This window comes from Eurosta solidaginis, chromosome 5, assembly GCF_040869045.1.
Source record: "Eurosta solidaginis isolate ZX-2024a chromosome 5, ASM4086904v1, whole genome shotgun sequence".
NCBI lineage: Eukaryota > Metazoa > Arthropoda > Insecta > Diptera > Tephritidae > Eurosta > Eurosta solidaginis.
Genome location: NC_090323.1, coordinates 12,574,391 through 12,596,864, shown reverse-complemented (window position 1 = coordinate 12,596,864; position 22,474 = coordinate 12,574,391). Strand labels below are relative to the sequence as shown.

The window sequence follows — 22,474 nt, the reverse complement described above, 5'->3', positions numbered from 1 at the left end:
AGAAACTATTCATGGCAGAAATACGCTCAGAATGTTTGCCAAATCACTGCCAACTTTTCTGATTCCTATCCTCTTTCTTCTCCTATTAATCTTTTTATTTTATTCTTTTTCTTTCCCGTTTCCTGTGTAGTCCATATTCTTCTTTTGTTCCTCTCCATTTAACTATTTTGAATAATATTTAATATTGCCATTCCTTTTCCCATCTACTCTCCCACTTCTCCTATTTCCTATTTCCATCTATCACTTCTCCTATTTTCTATTTCTCTTCAAATTCCTTTTACTTATTTCTATTTTTTTCAGTGATCACAAACTACAAATTTCAAAAACAACCAATTTTTTTCTGAAATCGGAACAGCAACTGAAACCGATATGAGACTCAAATAAAAACTAAAACCGGACCGAAAGTGAAATCGAAACCAGAACCAAATATTTAAAGGAATCACAGGTAAATTTTGGTTTTAATATCTAAGAATATGTCTTCTGGGGCTCCTCTGTGTAAGCCATTTTAAAATGAAGTTTTGTCTTTCCAGAACTGGTAAACTGTTTTAAATAGGCTTAGAACTACATAACTTACAGCCATATCAGACTGCAAAGGGGTATTCTAAATTTAAACAGCAATGGGCCAAGTAAACATTTCTTAGTCGTCTTTAACATATATAAAAAATTAAGGGTAATTTAACTCATAACCGACTTCCCGCTTTGATGCAATGCAAGTTTGATATAGTCTTCTAATAAGTTTGGGCATAAGGATAGCACCAAAGTTGACGAAACCCGAAAAAATTGTAAATAAAATATGTGCATTGGGAAAATTTTCACAGTTGTGCTATATTTTTCTAGATGTTAAAGCAATCGTTGAAAAGGTCTAAGTATCTTCTTGTAGAATCCGGAGAGAAACTCCTAATCGAATAATAGCCAACAATGTTATAGGCTTGCAAGATTCCAAAGGTACGAAAACTCGGTTTTTGCCCGTAACTCGATTTTGGGGATGACCGGGAAAATCTTGTGTGCATTCATTTTAAGATCTTCGAGATCAAATTGAAAAATTGTATGACTTCCTAAGTGTTTTCACTTTTCTCATTTTTGTAACACTGTGTTATCTATTTAAATAATAATCGGTATAAAAAAAAATCTTAATAGTTTATCAAAATGTCTTGTTTTTGGCGCCAACGAGTTAATTAAGGATTCAAATGCTAATAACAAGCTCTTTGAGCAAGAATGTGATTGCAATAATTCTAAAATGTTGTAATGCTCGCAAAGCCCAACTGTACAGTTATCCTATAATTAATCAAATTTAAATATGCTAACTGCACTGAAAGAAAAAGACTGGTAAAATCAACCGAAATACGGGTCAATTCAACTGAAATTTCTTTAAATTTTTATCCATCGCAACAAGATGTTAAATCAACTGCGCACAAATCGTTGATTCGTAATTCACCGTTTTAGTAGTCCAATGAACAAAAAAAGTTGTTGCGACAGCATTGTACGAAAGTATCTATGTTGCGGCATTTGCAAGGCAGGTGTGTTTTCACTGAGATCTTTTCATGGCAGAAATACACTCGGCGTGCTTGCCGAACGGTGCCGAGGGGCGATCCCGCTTAGGAAATTTTTTTTACTAATTGAAAAACCTTATTTCTAAAATTTTTATGTTGCCTTGCCCGAGGTGTGAACCCAGGGTCTTCGGTCTGCGGCCGCCATATACATACGTAAATATGTGCATACATATAGTACACAACATACATAAGTACAAAGTAGAGAGCGCAGTGAGCGTAAAATTCTCTTTGAAATTTGCTCATGTATTGACTGTAGATCGCTGTTGAAATGACCAGTGAGATCAGTTGTGTTAACAAAAAAATCAGTTAGATTGATTAGGAATCTGTCAATTTTACAGAATTTTGTTAACTTAAGAGCGACAATTTCTCTTCTGTTGAAATGACTAAAATAATTTGTTCGCTTGACAAAAATCTCGGTCGAATTAACCATAATTCGATCAATTTCTCCAAATCTCCGTTATGTCAAGAACAACAGAACCGATTTGTTGATTTTACTAGCACCATTTCTTTCAGTGTGTTTATTTCTAAATTTAATTTTTTGCATATTAATGTCGCGTTTATTTTTGATTCCTTTTTTGGTAATCAATTAGTGTGCTGTGATACCTGTTTTTGCAAATTATGTTTATGTTAAAGCTCAACATTTGTTGTTTAGTATGGACAAATTGGACAAGCAGAAAATCTCACCTTTTAAATGATATTAAATAAAATTTCAACATCAATTTTGCAAGCACTCAAGCGATCTACAAAACAGTAAACTAATGAATGTGTACAATTTTATCACTGTTAAGTTCTGTTTTGAAACGCTTGTAACCGGGATATAAAACTTACGAAGGCTACCTGGAGTCTATATTTGTAGCATTTCTCCGGCCATTCCAAGCGCGCACTCTCACGTCTGTTGGGTCCACCGCTGCCTCAAAGCGCTAGACAGTTCTTAATGTTATGGAAGGCCTTGAGTAAGCTATTAACAATAAATGAAAAAAATATGTTTCGACAAGTTGAAGTAAACAATATGATGAAAATCTTCAAATATTTTAATTGACTTAGAATTGTTATTAGGAAGCTGTTGAAAACTATGGGGTCTGTTGTTTACAAAATGTTTATTTAATTTTTTTTTTTTTTGCAAATTCGCTACAAATGTAGACTACCGGTTACATGAAGGTTAATCATCAAATGAATAACATAAATTTTAAGTAGTGAGCAAGAGATTGAATTTAAAAAAGTTCCAATAAAAATGGAAATAATTTCATATACGTGTGGTAGGAAAACATAGTTTTGGCTTAATTTCTAAAGTTATGCGTAACACAATTCTTAGAGTTAATTTCTAAAATACTAATTCTTTAGTTCGAATTAAACAATACTAAAATATGCGGAAGTTATGTTAATAGTTCAGTTGCTTTTAACTTCTGAGGGTCGTTTTCTCAATTAAACTTTAAGGTTTATCTGTCTGATAGAAAAACTTTTTGTGATCAAAATTTGTGTTTATAGGACAGATAAATTTTAAAGTTCCCATTAGAAAATGGTTCTTATTCATACAAAAAATATATTGAAAAATTGCATATAGTAGAACGTCAGCGAAAACACTTTGTTGTTTCTACATAAATTGCGACCATTCTTTTTAGTAAAAAATAGATTTAATGAGTATTTTATTTATATTTTGTATAAATAATTGGCTTTGTCCATACCAATCGGCGCACACTTATTCACTTCGTAATTTGTGTTGAATATTTGAAATTACTTTACAAATATGTACTTGCTTATATTGTAAAGCAAAAATACAATTAGGCTTTTGTTCGATATTTCAAATGTGAACAAAATTTTTGATCTAGCTTTTCAGTCTTAAATAAAACTTCATTTAACCAACTCACTGCGTATTTATACATTGGGAGCTTAATTCCCAATAGGTTATGGGCCATCGCATTATGTCGACCATTTGTAAGCTTAATGGCGAAAACTACGCTACGTGGAAGATTAAGATGGTGTTGCTATTAATTAAGGAAGAATTATGGAACGTTGTTTCACTCCCCAAGCCAGCGGATGCAGATGCAAACTGGGTCAAGCAGGATGGTCAGGACAAAGTTTCAAAAGACTCGAAAGGTTATAAGATCTGATAGAGGAGGAAAGTTTACTGAGTTAGCTGTTAAGCAGTACTTTTCAAGCCTAGGCGTGCAACAGCAGTTCACAGCACCATATACTCCGCAACAAAACGGAGTGGCCGAAAGAAGAAATCGCTATTTGACTGAAATGGTACGGTGTATTTTAGTTGATGCGGATTTGAGCGAGGAGTTTTGGGGTGAGGCGGTAGTTACAGCTAATTATATTCAAAATCATCTCCCTACAAGATCAAAAAATATTGTTCCTTTTGAAGCATGGGAAGGAGGAAAAGTTGATCTTCACATACTTGAACGTTTTGGCTCATAGGCACATGTCCTTGTACCCTCTCAAAAACCTAGTAAGTCGAACAAGAAAACATAAAAACTTATTTTTGTTGGGTATTCGGAAGAGTCAAAGGCACTTAGGTTTTTTAACAAAGAGAAGAAAACTCTTTTAGCTAGCAGAGATTACATTATCCTTAAAGAAGGCATGACAATTGACAAACAAGGTGAGGATATTTCAAAGGAAATGCACATACCACTTCAAAAGAGTAAAGAAAAATTTGTAGAAAGTAGAGAAGTTGACAAACGATGTGAAGATATTTTGGAGGAAATACCCATATTACTTCAAACTAGTAAAGAAATATATGTTAAAAGTAGAGAATTGGAAGATGATGAGTACTTTACAGCAGATGAAGATGATTCGGAAGACAAAGGGAATAGTACGGTAGAAGGTTCTAATGAGGACTCAAAGGACTCAATATATGATGATTCATATTGATGATACTATTGTTCCCGAAGAAAATCTTAGGAGATCAAAACGAATTTCGAGAGCCCCACTTAGATATGGCTATTTAGTTACAGAAGCGGATGAGCCAAGTGATTACAAAGAGGTTTTAGTTCGAAAAGATAATTCTAAATGGATGAAAGCTATGGACGATGAAATGAATTCGCATCGTAAAAGTGGAACCTGCAATTTAGTAGTTTTACTGAGAGGACGTAAAGCAATAGGTTGTAAATGGATTTATAAAATCAAGAGAGACGTATACGGAAATATATCAAAATACAAAGCAAGATTGGTCGCGAAAGGTTTTACACAAAAATATGGAGTCGATTATGATGAAGTCTACACTCCGGTGGTACGTCAAACAACTTTTCGGTTATTTTTGGCGGTAGCTGGTTCACTAAATTACACAGTCGAGCATTATGTTATTAAATTAGCATATTTAAATGGAGATTTACAAAAGGACATCTATATGCGTCAGCCACCAGGTTATGAAGTAAAGTCGAAAAATTCAGAAGTTTTAGTATGTAAACTTAATAAAAGTTTATAATGGGTTGAAGCAGTCTGCAAAATGCAAGATTTTTAGACGTTTTGCGTGCAGCAGGTTTCCATCATGGAGAAGCTGATTGCTGTCTTTTAAAGAAAAAGAGAGGTGATCATTATATATATTTATTAGTTTACGTTGATGACGTATTAGTTGCATCAAATGTAAACAGTGATTTCGAATATGCCGAAAAGATATTAGAAGGCAATTTTGAAATATCGCGACTGGGAAACATAAATTTTTATCTGGGTATCAAAATTGAGAGGGAGGAGTTTGGGTATTATTCTTTGAATCAAGAAAATTATATAGTAAATATAGCTAAAAAAGCTAGACTTCAAGATGTGAAATTTTCAAAAATCCCAATGGACGTTGGATACATAAGCTTAGACCATGGTGAAATGAAGTTGTTAGAAAATAATACCTTATATCATGAGCTTATAGGTTGTTTATTTAATTATCAACACTCGTCCTGATATTGCAGCTATTGTGTCAATTCTGTGTCGTCATGTAAGCAAACCAACTGAAAATGACTGGGTGGAGCTCAAGAGGCTAATCAAATATTTAATTGGTACGAAAGACTTCAAACTAAAACTCGTAAGCAAGCAAGCTGAAGTCTTGACGGGATATGTGGACGCTGTTTGGGCACAAAATCGTGATGACAGAAAATCAAATAGCGGTTATATTTTTAAATATAAAGGTGATTGTATTAGCTGGAGATGTGGGAAGCAAACTTTTGTTTCTCTTTCTTCAACAGAAGCGAAATACGTAGCATTAGCAGACGCCTGCCAAGAGGCCTTATGGTTACAAAAACATATTTTTGATTTTGATTTGACAATGTCAAAATCTATACCTATTTTTGAAGATAACCAAAGCTGTATAAAGCTTGTAGATAAAGAAAAGTTTAGTCGCAGAACAAAACATATAGACACAAAGTATCATTTTGTAGGTGATCTCAATGAGAAGGGTATCATAAATTTACAATATTGTCCAACATATAATATGGTTGCAGACTTACTTATTAAGCCGTTACACTTTATTAAATTGAACAAGTTTAGAAGCGAACTACTATTAAAATAAGTTTATATATTTGAGGAGAAGTGTGGAATATTTGAAATTACTTTACAAATATATACTTGCTTATATTGTAAAGCAAACAATTAGGCTTTTGTTCGATATTTCAAATGTGAAAATCAGCCTTAAATAAAACTTCCTTTAACCAACTCACTGCGTATTTATACATTGGGATCTTAATTCCCAATAATTTGTACTTTGATAAACAATCACATTCGTTTATTTTAATAAATTTGCTACATTCAATACATGAATGTATGTAATTGCATCTATAGATATCTATAAGTACTTATGTACATTTATATATGTATATATGCATGACATCCGTTGGCAAAAGTTATTAAAATTTAGTGTTAAAAGTTTTTCATGCGTTGTTACTTCTTCGCAATTTTTAGAGGACTTTTTTGTTTGTTTGCTCTGTGGTTCTTTTGTTCCCAATTAGTCGCACACCTTATTTCTTAAACACAAACCACTATGTATGTATTTTCATAGCTGCGTGTGCAAAAATGATATAAAAGTTCGTTGAGCAACTTTGAAGAAGATGTCGTAATTAATTATAGTTTTTGGATTTATCTAACAAAAGAGCGAGACTAGTCGTTTTATGACTGTTTCATGTAGTGGGCCTTGATTTTTTATTAACAAAGCTTATGTATTTTAAATTGGATACAAAAATTAATTTAATGATTATTTTTTTTTTTTTTTTTTTGTTTGTAGTTTTTATCATTTAAGATAAGTTTTAGTAGAGATATACATATATGTATACATATTTGTGTATGTAACAGATAAGCGTGCAACACATACAAATTTAATAAGCATACTAATTTTTATGCAGGTATGTTAGTAGAGTAGGTTTGGTCGGTACCCATATACAATTGAAAGTTGCAAAAGCCCTCCCCTTGGTCATGTGACATACGATTTTCAAAATTGGTGGGTCTACATTTCGATCTTGAGAGGTTATATACATAAATTGTTTTAATCATTTTTTTAGCTCTGCAGCTGTTCTTCCATAGTCCTTATTAATAGTTTCATGGTGACTCCAGAATCATACATTAAGGGGCTATGACTCTTTTAACAGACAAAGTTATATCGTCGAAACAATGCCAAAGAAACGAATGTGCAAATTTGATGCGTTGAGAAAAACGCGTAAGACATTGATAAAAAAGAGATTTAAATAAAACAGATTTAATTTTGTATTATTCAACCACTATTGGAAGGTTTACTTTTGTAAACCAGTAATGTTAATTGAAAAATGATTTTGAATTTTTTTTTTTTTTTAAATACACATTCGTTGTTTTGGCCTTGCATAATTTGAAACATATTATATTGTAACGAATTTACTGAAATTCCTCTTATTTGCAACCTTCTACTAACGTTCGAATCACTAAACTGTTGAATAAATAACTCCATTATTCAATAATGCAAAATGGCATTTATTCAAGTACTTCAAAATACTACTACTTCTCAACGGATAGCGTGCTTAAATCAAACTCATTCGTCGTGCCTCAACTGCTGCTGCTTTTATACTTTTTTTGGTTTCCTCGTTGACATATTTCTAGGCGCCTCTATTTCTAGAATTTACTACCAGCTATAACATAACTACAAATGCACGTTATAGCTTCTCATATGCGCGTGTATGTGTGAGTGATACTTCCACAGATAATTGCCTACTTTTGGGAGCATCGCAGATAAGATATATAAATGTGTTTGTGCATATCTCACCGCTGCGTGTACGTACATATGTGTAGGCATAATGATTGATTCGTTTATGTAGATACAAGTGACTGCCTGCTTTATTGTTGTTGTGGCTTCATTTACTTAGTATAAGACTAGTGATGTGAGTATCACTTAGTGTCACTAATATTCGTCACAATATCTTACAACTTTAAACGAGCATCTCTTGTATATTTGTATAGCCGAAAGATCTCGGGAACGGCTCAACTGATTTAAATGAAATTTGGCACAGAGATAATGTATCACCTTCTAAGACTTTCTGCCTAAGTGTTACCACTCAGAATGTTTCACAAGGATGCCACCTATTCGAAATTAAAAAAAAAAATTGCATGAGATATGCCGACATTGGTATCAAACGAAAGGTATTTCACTCCGCATTACAATAGGGACATTTTTTAGTAGGGTTGACATTTAGGGTTGCCACCTATTCGAAATTAAACAAAAAATTGCATGAGATATGCCGATATGGGTATCAAGCGAAAGGTATTTCACTCCGCATTACAATAAGGACATAGACGACGAAATAGTACTCTACTTACTCATATTCTATTAAAGCTTTAAAGGAGAAAATTAAATTTAAAAATCTTACAAATGATTCGACTTAATTTTCTTAATTTCACGCAAGCTAATAAAATTGAAATGCAATATCAAGGCACCGTGGCAAATTCTAGCAAAATGTATTTAAATGCATATTTTTGGCAAATATGAAATGAATAATTTCTTACAGATTACTATTAGAAAGATTTCTCACCATAGCAAAAAGATATCTCACCATGGTAATATGATGCTACCGTTGAACACTACAGGCATATGTTAAATTTGAAAACGACATATAACCATTTAACTACTTACCAACAGATGCGCTCATTCGTGAAATTTACAAGTTTTTGGAATGTAATATAATTGTGAAACTTTCATAGTGTATAAATAAAAAATGTTTGAAATTCATAATTCGGCGCATGAAGATAATCGACCTAAAAAACTTAGTTCTCGATTTCACTAATTGTCATAACAATCCCTTATACTATAGGCTGGAATTACCCATTTAAAATTTTTCATTCCTGTTCATTTTTCGGTTAGTGTTTGATATGTTTTTGAAATCTATTTTTAAGGAAATCAAATATTGGTAAGTGAAAATATATAATATATGTGCATATAAAAATAGTAGAGTTTGATTAATGAAGACATGTAGAACAAAGTATGTTATGCGGCATACTCGAATATTGCCGAGCAAAGCTCGGTCGCCCAGGTACTTTCGTTTAAACAGAAATGGCACATTCGTTTCTTTGGCATTGTACCGACGATATAGCAACGACGGTAAGAAACAAAACTAAACATTAATTTTTCCGCACGAACCCGAAACTCATTATGTGGCCAATTCAAAGAAACGACCTCTTTCCCTTATCTTCGGGTTTGAGTGCAGTCCGAATCGCAATTTTTATGCATGGCACTTATGAACCTCTTAAAAAACCCATATCATCTCTCCTAATAATACCTGGAATAACAACTATGATATACCTGCATGTTAAAATGGCCATGGCGAAGGACAGCCAACTACAAAAACAGTCAAAATTCAATACATGGCGGAAGGGAAGTGGTTGGTCAAGTTCTTCTGGTTTCAAATGAAACAAACTAAATTTTTTGTGAAAGGGCTAAGAAGCAACTTTGAGTCCCTTTATTTAAACTTTTCACTTCTTGATTTTTGCTTTGTTTAAGCTCGGGAGGTAGAATGTGGTTCTCGAGTTCTAGCAGTAGATCGCCACTAAACAGACCACTGACGAAGTCAGTGTCGAATGACGCCGTTAACTATATGCGTATGTATATCATCCAGAGGTATACTTAGTTCTGCACTTAAATGATGGATCTGGCTTCTCAAATATTCGAAATCAAAGGATTAATAAAATGGAATGGCCTGTTTTTTTCAAAATGCATTAGGTTAGCTTAGGTTGCACTGGCCGGTCCATGAGGACCTCACATTGACTGAATGAGTTCGTAGTGTTACCAGAAGTTTGTTTTAACGACCAAACTGAAAACCCCTATCAAAAACCAGGATCTATGTTATAAAATAACACCGTCCTCTTGACAAATACTAGAAGCTTCCTAGGACTTAAGCCACTTGCTCTTTCTAGATCTGACAGCTGTATCACTCCCAATAGCTGGAGTCCTAGCCTGGCAAGCGCAGGGCACGAGCACAGAACGTGCTCGATCATTTCCACCTCCAACCCGCACTACCTACATCTGCTATTACTGACCAAGCCTAATTTAAAAGCATGAGAAGCCAGAAGACAGTGTCCAGTCAGAATACCCGTCATGAGTTTACAGTCCTGTCTTTTTAATGATAGAAGCAACTTTGTTAGGCTAAAGGGCCCATTACTGATACTTAGCATAGGCTAAAGGGCCCATTACTGATACTTAACATAGACTTGACTTGGCGTAAACTTGACAACTTAGCCACGATTATACTCCACTTAGCGCATACAACCTGGCATCATAATCAGCTTTGAAATTTATTTTTAAATAAATGTCAGTTTGTATGACAAAATGTCAAAATGAATTGGGAACAAACAAATGGCATCTCAAAATGTAAACGTCACTTAGAACTTACATAGAAAATCAAAATTCAACAGGCTTCTAAGTCAAGTGTTGCTAAGTTTTGAGTAATCAGTAACATGCAATGTTCATTTAACAGAATTGTAAGTGACAGTTCTCAAGTCAAGTCAAGTCTATGCTAAGTATCAGTAATGGACCCTTAAGGCTGTAAAACCTACCCATAATTTTCGACACTGCAAAATGCATTGAATTACTCTGAATCTATTTCTCTGGTTTATTCACGAGCTGTGGTATAGAAAAAATGTCTGAAAAGACACCAAAAAGTACTCAGCCCTCCCCATCTCTGGATGATAACAGATACAAGGATTGCTTTCGCCTTTATAGAGACTTGCTGATACACGCTGTATACAAGCTTGTATATAAACAATGTGCTCATTGCCAGCTGAACGACTGGTAGAAATAATTGGAATGCTTCTTGGCATCCAAGCAAACTGGAAGTCCAGAAAAATTGAGAAAAAACTTCGATTTAGCAAGGAGTGATTTTCTTAATGGTGATTTTACTATCGTTATTTTCGAAATCACCATGATTTAACCGGAATCCTACAGTGGTGCTGCCCATATTATAGAAGTTAGCTGTCGATGAACGACGATTAAATATCAAGCACTGTGATTTGGCCATCACTGTGACAACATCACCAATACATATTTTTTTTATGTTTTTAGGTTAAATAAGTAGTTCACCCGAATTCTTCAACCGAAGATGTATTTACTACAAAAATATTCCTGTTTAGTGTTGTTGTTGCTTTCAATAATGATTTTGTTTCAATTTGTTTCCTTTCTGCGGAAAAACCAGTAAATCTTCAATATCCGGAGCAGTGTACTCATTGCTCCTGGCCCATTTCGATTACACAATTTAATTAAATTTCGCAACAACAAAAATAAGCTAAAACAAAACTTGAAAACTGCAACAGAGAAAAAACAAAATTATATAAAAAATGTAAAATAAAATACGTTGCGAGTTGTCTAAATGGTTGTTAAATGTGTAAAAATGATGAGTAAAGAAAAATTGCGAAAAAGCAATCGAAGGCAAATCAAAAATAACAAAATAATAAAAAAAATTACGGAAAAAAATCAAAATAAACTTGAAGACAGATTTTAAGTGCGAAGACATTTTTAGTATGTCGTGCGTGAGCGGACAGCCGGGGCCAAGACAAAAATCCGTGTTATGTTGCAGTTGATGATGATGACACCAACAAGAAATATGTATACATTCAAGTCTACATACATATGTACGAGGAAATATGCTGGTGCTCCTAGGCGTGTAAAGCTTTAGACTCCAAAGTTTAGAGTTTGAGGGTGTGGGTGCGGATTGGTGTTTTCTACTGTGGTATAAAAGCTTTAAGATGTACAAAAAATGTTGTAAAAACCCATTAATGTAAGCCAATGAAAGCGAGAGTGGATGATAATGGAAGGAAATACTAAATACCAAAAGCAAAATAACAAAGTGTAAACAACAAAAACCTGAGGCTTTAAGCTGAAGCCGCATTTAAGTTGTTTTAGTAATATTCGAAGAAGAAAATGAAAATTGTATTGCAAAAAGTCAACCAAAGGCATAACCAAAGTCAAATTGCATAAGAAACGATTGTTCGATGATGATCACGATGATGATGCCATGCAATGGCAACGCGACATAATGAACGACAACGAAGTGAGATGAGGTCGATGTGTCGGTATGTGTGGATGAATGCTTGCATGAAGCGTCAAAATCGAACAAAATCGAAGCCTGTACTTACTGATGCAAATACAAATATTTAAGTAAAATTGATCGAATGGAAACCAAACAGCGCAAGTAACTTGCTACCGAGCTCATGTATCCATGGAAATGCTTAGACTGAAACAAGTTGCATGTTGAAATGAAAAGATTGTCGTTGTGAAATGTCAACCTCGGCCTCTCCTGCTACCTCTCCCACTGCCACTGTCATTCCCACTCGTACTGTTCCCTCTTTCTTTCTTAATTTAGGGTGTTCTAAGTTTCTCAGTATTAATGTTCCCTTCAGCTTTAACTTGAGCCGATGCTCGCTTTATCGCTTTGATGTTCCTCATTTGCTGAAACTCATCACAACGAAACCTCGTTTTTGAATGCCTAGATCGTTAGGAGCTATGAAGTGTTTGTCAATAAGCGTAGAAGTAGCTAAATAAGACTGCGTTAACGCAGGATCATCGATGCAGGCTATGAATTTGGTTGCACGAATTCTAAGAGAAAGTCTGAATGCGCATGTTTCTTGAATAAACAATAACAAGCTCGCCGTGCAGCACATTACGATTGATCGACAGCTTTACTCAAAGTTCTACTGAACATCCGTGCCGCCATCATGATAGGTACACTGTACATTCTTAGACTGCAAGGCCAACCCTCAATTTTCATTTGAATTATGGTATGGTAGCTTCCTTATGGTGTCAGTTTTTTTAAACTTGGTTCTTGGATACGAAGACCCATTTTTCTTCAATTTGATCAACACGCTGGACAGACCCTTGAAAGTGAGTCTGTACGATGATTCTCTGCTCCTTATGTTATAACACTAAAGAGGCAGGTTTGAAATAAGGAGCACATGAGTTCCAACAATATAAAGAAAGACAAATAAAGCATCTTCCCTTTCTCTTCCCTCTTTCCTTAACTTCTAAGCTATCAGCTCAGCAAAAACTTACCACTTCCCATTTCTTGGAAAAGAAATACTTTATATGAGGCATTCCGAACAGCTATAGAGTAATACTTTATTCAAAATCGAAGTAAACCAAAAGCTAATTTTTCATGAATATGTAGAGTAGTAAATTTTGGTGGCAAAGTTCTCTGAAAAGTTTTAAAACCAGACATCCTCAGAATGACCTATTGCTTTCTGTTGAAAAATTTTACACATGGTATATATATTATATATATTATATATAGCTCCGATCGAAATGATTTTTTCATGAAATCTTCTATGATATATTAGAATAAATATCACCAAGTTTAACGTTTTTATATTGGAAATTAAGGGAGAAATGGCTAAAAATTTTCTATCTGAACGATCGATTGTATGCGACATATATTATATATATCTCAGATCGAAATGATTTTTGCATGAAATCTTCTATGATATATTAGAATAAATATCACCAAATTTATCGTTTTTATATTGGAAATTAGGGGGGAAATTGCCAAAAATCTTTCTATCTGAACGACCGGTTGTATGGGATGGATATATACTATATATATATAGCTCCGATCAAAGTGAAATCTTCTATGATACATTAGAATAAATATCACCAAGTTTAACGTTTTTATATTGAAAATTAAGGGAGAAATGGCTAAAAAATGTCTATCTAAACGATCGGTTGTATGCGACATATATTATATATAGCTCAGATCGAAATGATTTTTTCATGAAATCTTCTATGATATATTATTTATTTATTTATTTATTTATTTATTTAAGCCAATTAAAAAAGAATCTTATAGGCTAATTATAAAAGTGTAAAGTAGTTAATAATGAATAATAATATAAATTACCTTACTTATAAAAAGTATTTAAAATACTCAGAAAGCCATCTTTCGAACAAGAAAAATCTATCTCACAAAATTTAGAAATTCTATTGAACTCAATTAAGGCTCTAGTAATTGGAGCATTCCGCGCATAAAGAGCCCTGAGAACACCAATATGAAAAAACTCAGAAGCACGAAGAGCTCTAGCCGGTATATTAATGAAAATCCTCTCCAAGAGCACAGGGCAATCAACAACCCCACGTAACAAATCGAAAACGAACGACAACGATAAAATTGTCCTCCTGTCCTGCAATGATTTTAAGTTGATCAATAAGCAACGAGCTTTATAAGTCGGGACAGGATCCGAGAAGCGCAGACTGCGTAATGCAAAGCGTACGAATACTTTTTGGATTCGTTCAATTCTTGCAACATGGCAGGAATAATACGGAGACCAGATGAAACAAGCGTATTCAAGTTTGGATCGCACAAACGCAGAATATAAAAGCTTTAGCGTATACGGGTCACTGAAATCCAAGCTATGACGCCTAACAAAAGCTAGCATGGCATACGACTTAGCAATGCACACATTAATATGACTTGAAAACGAAAACTTCGTGTCAAATATTACACCCAAGTCCTTAATTTCACTAACCCGCAACAGGGGCGAGTTTGATATTTGATACACGGTATCAATCAAGTTGACACGCTTCGAAAAAGTTATTTGAAAGCACTTTTTTAGGTTAAGTGATAACCGATTATTATTACACCAGTTACTAAGTTTATCCAAAGCTTCTTGCAACAATACCGCATCATGAAGGCTATGAATAGGCAAGTATATCTTCAGGTCATCTGCATACAGCAAGAATCTTACTTTAGAGAAGCAAGAGCGAATATCATTAATAAACATGACAAAAAACAGTGGACCCAGGATACTACCTTGTGGAACACCGGAGGAAGCAACGAATGGACGAGACCTAACACCATATATTAGAATAAATATCACCAAATTTATCGTTTTTATATTGGAAATTAGGGGGGAAATTGCCAAAAATCTTTCTATCTGAACGACCGGTTGTATGGGATGGATATATACTATATATATATAGCTCCGATCAAAGTGAAGTCTTCTATGATACATTAGAATAAATATCACCAAGTTTAACGTTTTTATATTGAAAATTAAGGGAGAAATGGCTAAAAAATTTCTATCTAAACGATCGGTTGTATGCGACATATATTATATATAGCTCAGATCGAAATGATTTTTTCATGAAATCTTCTATGATATATTAGAATATATATCACCAAGTTTATCGTTTTTATATTGGAAATTAGGGGGGAAATTGCCAAAAATCTTTCTATCTGAACGATCGGTTGTATTAGATAGATATATACTATATACATATTGTTCCGATCAAAGTGATTTTTTCAGGAAATCTTCTATGATATATTAGAATAAATATCACCAAGTTTAACGTTTTTATATTGGAAATTAAGGGAGAAATGGCTAAAAATTTTCTATCTGAACTATCGATTGTTTGGGATATATACTCCGATCAAAATAATTTTTTCATAAAATCTTCTATGGTACATTAAAATATATATCACCAAGTTTCACATTTATAATTTCTAAATTGCGGCAGGAATGACAAAGATCGTCTTATCTGAACGATCGGTTGTATGGGAGATATATGTTATAGTGGTCCGATCCTACCGGATTCGACAAATGTCTAATATAATACAAAAATACATCCTTGTGCCAAATTTCATTGAGATATCTCAAAATTTGAGGGACTAGTTTGCGTTCAAGCAGACAGACGGACGATCGGACAGACGGACATGGCTATATCAACTCAGTTCGTCGCCCTGATCAATTCGGTATACTTAATGGTGAGTCTATCTTCTATATTTCTTAACGTTACAAACATCGGACCAAAGTTAATATACCATTTCATGTTCATGAAAGGTATCAATATAAACCACTGACATGGATTGAACGAAACGAAACAACAAACAACAGTGAAAAGTATTTAAAAAATTAGTTTGTGTTGGTGAAAACTTTTTTTTTTGGTATATACACAAACAATAATTTTTTCTGCTATTTTCGTGGTGTTTTCAACTTCCTAACCATGTGCGCTTGCCTCGAGCTTTGGGTTTGGTTAACGTTCGTAATGTGTGGAGGATTGTGAAATAAAAATAGTTGTTTTTACAATCAGCATTCATTGACTGTCACTCCCACAAATAATTAAGCAAACTTCTGCTTGCAAAGACAAAACTATTTTTGAGCAAAAATAGTTGCGTTTTTTAGTGTGAATCGTGCACAACCACACAAAATCTATTAGATGATCAGTTTTGTTCTGCGTGGCTTTGCCGCATGGCAACTTGTAGGAGGTGTTTTCATGTTAGTCGCAAAGAATAATCGAAATAATTTAAAAACAATATATTTTAGCACACCTTTTCGAAGCAAGCAAAACGTTAATTCTGATAAAAAAAAAAAGTAAATTAAAAAGTGCTAAAATGACTGCACTTCACGCATGACTCAACGGAACAGGGTATCTGATTAGTGTTTCAGTCAGTTTAAAGTGTTTCTTTATTAATTGGTATTGGTTGAGGTTAAATTTTAGTGCATATACTGACAGATTTGATCGGACAGACCGATTGGTTTTGGGAATTATCAATCTATGCAATGTCACAGTTGACAATATGAAAACGATTTTGCCATATAAATATCTTTTCTTATGACCCAACATCCAAGACGCACCAGATCAATATCCATCATCATCAATAATACTTCCCAAAACCTTCAGAGAATGTCTTTATTCTAACTGCAAAGGGTGGTGGTACACTATCAGATCTATATTGCCAGACCTCGGGTGCAAACCATCGTTTACGATACTAGTCCAAGTTTTCTTGGAGAAGTAAGTGAGCTGGATCTTTCGACCCGCTACTTGACAACCACGACACTCTCGCACTTTCGATCAGTCAATTCGGAGAGGAGTGTCGGAGTAAGCGGGCCGTTTATTAGCGTGCCAAATCTGGCATAATGGGACTTCCAATGTTCATCGAGTAAGCCATAACTGTTAAATCTATTGTTTTCAGAAAACTATCCCATCCATTGCCGTACATCGAAGGTTATAACTCATGTTTGGTGACTACTCTGCTTATGTCACGCGCTTTGATTTCAATTGTTCTGGCGCTCAAATGCTGACTCTAGCCTACCGCGTTGTTACGACCGGCTTGTATAACCAGCTTTATGGTCAATTTAGATGTGGAACAACTAATCTCATCATATCCGCTGCTCCCACTATCCCCAATTGTTGCTAACCACGATCATCCCACGATAGAGAAAATCTTCAACACGACAGGTTTTAAACTTCTCTTCCTAACGCTTTCCTACTATCTTGGTGCCGAACGCTACAGCAACTAACCACTCAGGCCGTCTGTGTGTGTGTCCTATATTAGCTCATAAATGCTGTGTTTTTACTTAGTGGGGCTATATTGCACATTTACCTGATCTTGGAGTGACTAAGTTCTATTTCAACCTCTGACAAAGCATCAAATTCACACCGTCACGCTTTCTTCCAGATAACCAACTCCAATTGGTAGAACCGAGGGCGATCAAGGTTTCCTTAATTTGTCTCCCCCAATCCAGGGAAAATTCCCCTCGCTTTGCTATCAAACATGAAAATCGATAGAAATACTTAAATACGTATATCCACACACATTACCTCCCAACACCATCCCCACCGTACATAAGGGCTAGCGTCGAAAGTGTGCCTGCTCAGTGCTCAGTGCACATTTGTATTTGGTTGACAACAAATATTGTCTAGGCTGGCATTTATTTCTCTCTTTTTTCTGGTTCCCAGGTAGGCGAAGTCCTCCATAGTTGTGAATTTCTATCCATCGACAGCTACGTGGCTGACATGGCGCCAAGGCGCTGTTTCTTTATTTGTTGGCAGAAAGTACTTGCTCTCGTATATGGCAAGACCCATTTTTTTCGCAGCTTCAACCAAGACAAAAAAACAGAACTTACGAAGTGTTCATAAAGGCTAGTGATAACCACCAGCACTCGCCGCAATTGTACACGTCAGTTTGTTTCTTTTGTTTAGTATCCTGCAGCTAATATGGGAGACATTCATGCAAAGCGACAGTTTCACACTACAGGTTGAATGACTACCTTCGAACTGGTGGTAGTCGGGTGACAGGTGGTAGGCACAGTTGTACCATCAACACTTAAGTCCGAGGTCTATAGATTTAATTAATCAGTTAAGAGCATCGATTATCCTAGAACCGCATACAACTCAACCAGTAAGAAACGTGTTCAAAAAGTCGTGAGCATCGCAATGTTAAAAGTGTCAGTTGGAAACATTCGAGGGCATATAATTAAAATTAGTACCGTATCTTAATGCGAGAGTTCTGTACTGGTACGAAACTAATGCGATTCGCAGCATATACCCTTCTTTTAAATACTGTTCACCCGGTTTCACGCGTCGTACTTACGGTATGCTTACATACATACATATGTACCTATTTTTAGATAAAGTTTGAGTTTTGAACAGCTTCACTTGATAATAGAGAAGGAAAATATCTATCGGATGATTTTTATATTTAGTTTATATTGTAACAAATTTTGTGAAACTCCGCTTATTTTACACCTTCTACTAACGTTCGTATGGCTAAACTGTTGAATAAATAATACTAGGTTCAAACACACACCAAATTGGCAATTTATACTATTTGGGCAATTTATTACGCAATTTGTCATATAATAAATTGTAATAATAATTGCCAATTTAAAAAAAATTGCGTAATAAATTGTTTCAAACTGCAAATGCAACATTGTAAAGTGTGTTTATTGAGTATATTTTAACGTCAGTTACGCATGGCTGAACTATGTGGTTGGCTCATCTCATCAGCTGATTTTATGTCTTTCTTTTCACTGGAGTAGGGATTATCATAAGAAGATGGCAAACTCAAAATGAAACCAAAACATTGAACACATTTTCTTACAACACACAAAAATTTCAAAGTTTTATGTTTTCATTCCATTTCATTCGCCTAATAATGTGCGTGTTCATTTTGACAGTCTGAACAAAGGTATGTTCTTGCTGTAGAGATGAGCCAACCAGCTATCAAATTACTATTGTGTAAGCTAAATCGAGTTGTATGAACAGCACTCAATTCAAATCGAAATTTCCGCAATTTATTTTTCTGTTTGAACATAGTATAACTCTAATATCCAATAATGCAAAACGGCCTTTATTAGAGTACTTCACAATAACACTGATACTTCACAACTGATAGCTTACTTAAATCAAACTGATTCCATGATTGCTCATCTTGCGCTCTTTTATACTCTTCGGTTTCCTCGTTCGCATACTTCTAGGCGTTTCTTCCTCTAGAATTTACTAGATCACTGAAGATTGTATACTTTCGTGAGTATCTCAGAAATATGCATGTGTATGTGTGAGAACTACTTTGCTGATAATAGCATACTTTTGTGAGTACCTCTCCGCTGCTGTATGTACATATGTGTAAACATAATGATTGATTTGTTTATGTAGATACAAGTGACTGCCTAGTATCGGTTTAGAGATGATAGTATGCCTTAGTCTTGCTAATATTCGTCACAATATTTTTATTATATAGCCATGACTGCACTTACTTTTATGAAATCAGGGGCAGAGCAATGGAATTTGTTTATAAGCATTATTATTACGTGTAAATGGAACTAGGATTTGTATAATAATCAGAAAAGAAATTTGCAACAAAAATATTTTCTTTCGTGTTCAATCAAATTGTCAACCCAAACGCTTCCTATGAACAGAGCAACCGAATAGCTACCTACCAATAAGCCGAATCCTTTAACAAGGAGGATTCCTTTTGAAATACTTGTTCCAGCTAATGTCCGCTAGAAATCTTAGTCGGTTTGGTTAGGGTTAGGGGTTTGGTTGGGTTTTCCAAGTTTCCTTGATTGCAATTACAGTCTTTTTTACTGTGGGTTAGAACACATTTTTACGAAAACCTTTTTATATTGTTCTGTTATATTATAAGCGCAGAACATACAACAGATCAAAACATGTGTATAGTTTATTTGCTTATATATGAACCGCATTTACCCAACATTCCTTCGCTCACCAGTTTATAAGGTATTTATTCATTTTACCTGTTTGAACACAAAGGCCCTGCATTGAGTTGCAATGTCAAGCAGTTTCTTGGAAAGATCAGTTTCCATAATGAAGTGTTAAAGTATTTTTAAATGGTGATCACTTATTGAGTGCAAATTCTTTTAACGTCAAAACAAAATACCTAGGTTGCGCAGAAAAAAATTAACTTTATTTTTACAGGTTTTATGAAATATTTCGCAAAAAGAAACCTAAAACTGCTGGCAGCTAAAGTGTGCTGTAACTCTTTCGTTTTTTTTTATTGCTTATTTATACGTTTGTTTTGTCAGATTGCTAAATGGAGCAGCAACAAGTAAGGAAGGCTAAGTTCGGATGTAACCGAACATTAAATACTCAGCTGAGAGCTTTGGAGAAAAAGTAAGGGAACATCACCATGTAGGAAAATGAACCTAGGGTGACCCTGGAATGTGTTTGTATGACATGGGTATCAAGTTAAAGGTATTAACGAGGGTTTTAAAATTGAGTGGCCCTTAGTTGTATATGTGAAGGCGTTTTCGAGATATCTACCAAAATGTGGACCATTTCTATAAGTAATACCACGAACAGTATTCCTGCCAAAATTGCAAGAACTTTTGATTTCGCCTTGCACAACTTTTTCATTTTCTTCTTTTTAATATGGTAGGTGTCACAACCATTTACAAAGTTTTTTCTAAAGTTATATTTTGCGTCAATAAACCAATCCAATTACCATGTTTCATCCCTTTTTTCGTATTTCGTATAGAATTATGGCATTTTTTTCATTTTTCGCAATTTTCGATATCGAAAAAGTGGGCGTGGTCATAGTCGGATTTCGGCCATTTTGTACACCAAAATAAAGTGAGTTCAGATAAGTACGTGAACTAAGTTTCGTAAAGATATATCGAGTTTTGCTCAAGTTATCCTGTTAACGGCCGAGCGGAAGGACAGACGGTGGACTGTGTATAAAAACTGCGCGTGGCTTCCACCGATTCCGCCCATTTTCACAGAGAACAGTTACCGTCATAGAATCTATGCCCCTACCAAATTTGAGAAGGATTGGTAAATTTTTGTTCGACTTATGGCATTAAAAGTATTCTAGACAAATTAAATTAAAAAGGGCGGAGCCACGCCCATCTTGAAATTTTCTTTCATTTTTGTATTTTGTTGCGCCATATCATTACTGGAGTTGAATGTTGACATAATCTACTTATATACTGTAAAGATATTAAATTTTTTGCTAAAATTTGACTTAAAATTTTATTTTTTTTAAGTGGGCGTGTTATTCATCCGATTTTGCTAATTTTTATTTAGCACATATATAGTAATAGTAGTAACGTTCCTGCCAAATTTCATTATGATGTCTTCAACGACTGCCAATTACAGCTTGCAAAACTTTTAAATTACATTCTTTTAAAAGTGGGGAATGCCACGCCCTTTGTCCAAAATTTTACTAATTTTCTATTCTGCGTCATATGGTCAACCCATCTACCAAATTTCATCGCTTTATCCGCCTTTGGTAATTAATTATCGCACTTTTTCGGTTTTTCGAAATTTTCGATATCGAAAAAGTGGGCGTGGTTATAGTCCGATATCGTTCATTTTAAATAGCGATCTGAGACGAGTGCCCAGGAACCTACATACCAAATTTCATCAAGATACCTCAAAATTTACTCAAGTTAACGTGTTAACGGACAGACGGACGGACGGACGGACATGGCTCAATCAAATTTTTTTTCGATACTGATGATTTTGATATATGGAAGTCTATATCTATCTCGATTCCTTTATACCTGTACAACCAACCGTTATCCAATCAAAGTTAATATACTCTGTTTGCAAAGCACGCTGAGTATAAAAATTGTTTAATACCTGCAGAACAGAACACAAATCAACCGATTTACATCGTCAAAGCCTGCATTTAGTTGCTGTAAATGAAGGTGTTACACATATACATAGTTTCTTTGTTTATACAACGATTTATATTTATTGGTTTTAAAGTTTATTGCTTTTACCTTAAACCAGGAATTGGTATGCAGAAAATATGTATTATGTCGTTTAAATTGTTTAACTTAGTAGATCTTGATTGGATTGAAATTTGTTTGAGGTATCAAACTATGACTTCTTGGCGCTCATGCTTCAATGAACAGCTAACAAGTAAACTGTCGCACGGTGGGGTATTTGATCAATCTAGCTGGCCAAAATTCGATTTTTCAAAATATTCCAATTTTTTTAAAATATACTCCCTGTCGTTCCTAGATGTCTACTGAGTAGTATACATACCCCAAAACCCATCTGCAACGTCAACGGAGCTAACCGTGCACATCTAAAATTGTATAAAAGTTGTGTGCATTTCGATTTATTTTTGGATTAAAAAGCAATACATATACCCCTCTAACCTAAACACTTGTTCATTTGTTTAGCCTTAATCAAATCTAGTTACATTTTCTTTTAGGACAGGTAAATGTGTTTTTAATTCATATGTTAGATTTTT

At 34.5% G+C, this 22,474-nt stretch overlaps 1 long non-coding RNA gene across 1 annotated transcript in view; it reads left to right on the top strand.

The window, feature by feature from the left end:
* The first annotated feature begins 309 nt into the window (after positions 1–309).
* Positions 310–22,474, top strand: part of LOC137253842 (uncharacterized) — a 297,293-nt gene continuing 275,128 nt past the window's right edge. The window contains exon 1 of the long non-coding RNA XR_010953899.1: positions 310–445. This is a non-coding gene — a long non-coding RNA (uncharacterized lncRNA). The remainder of the gene's footprint in view (positions 446–22,474) is intronic.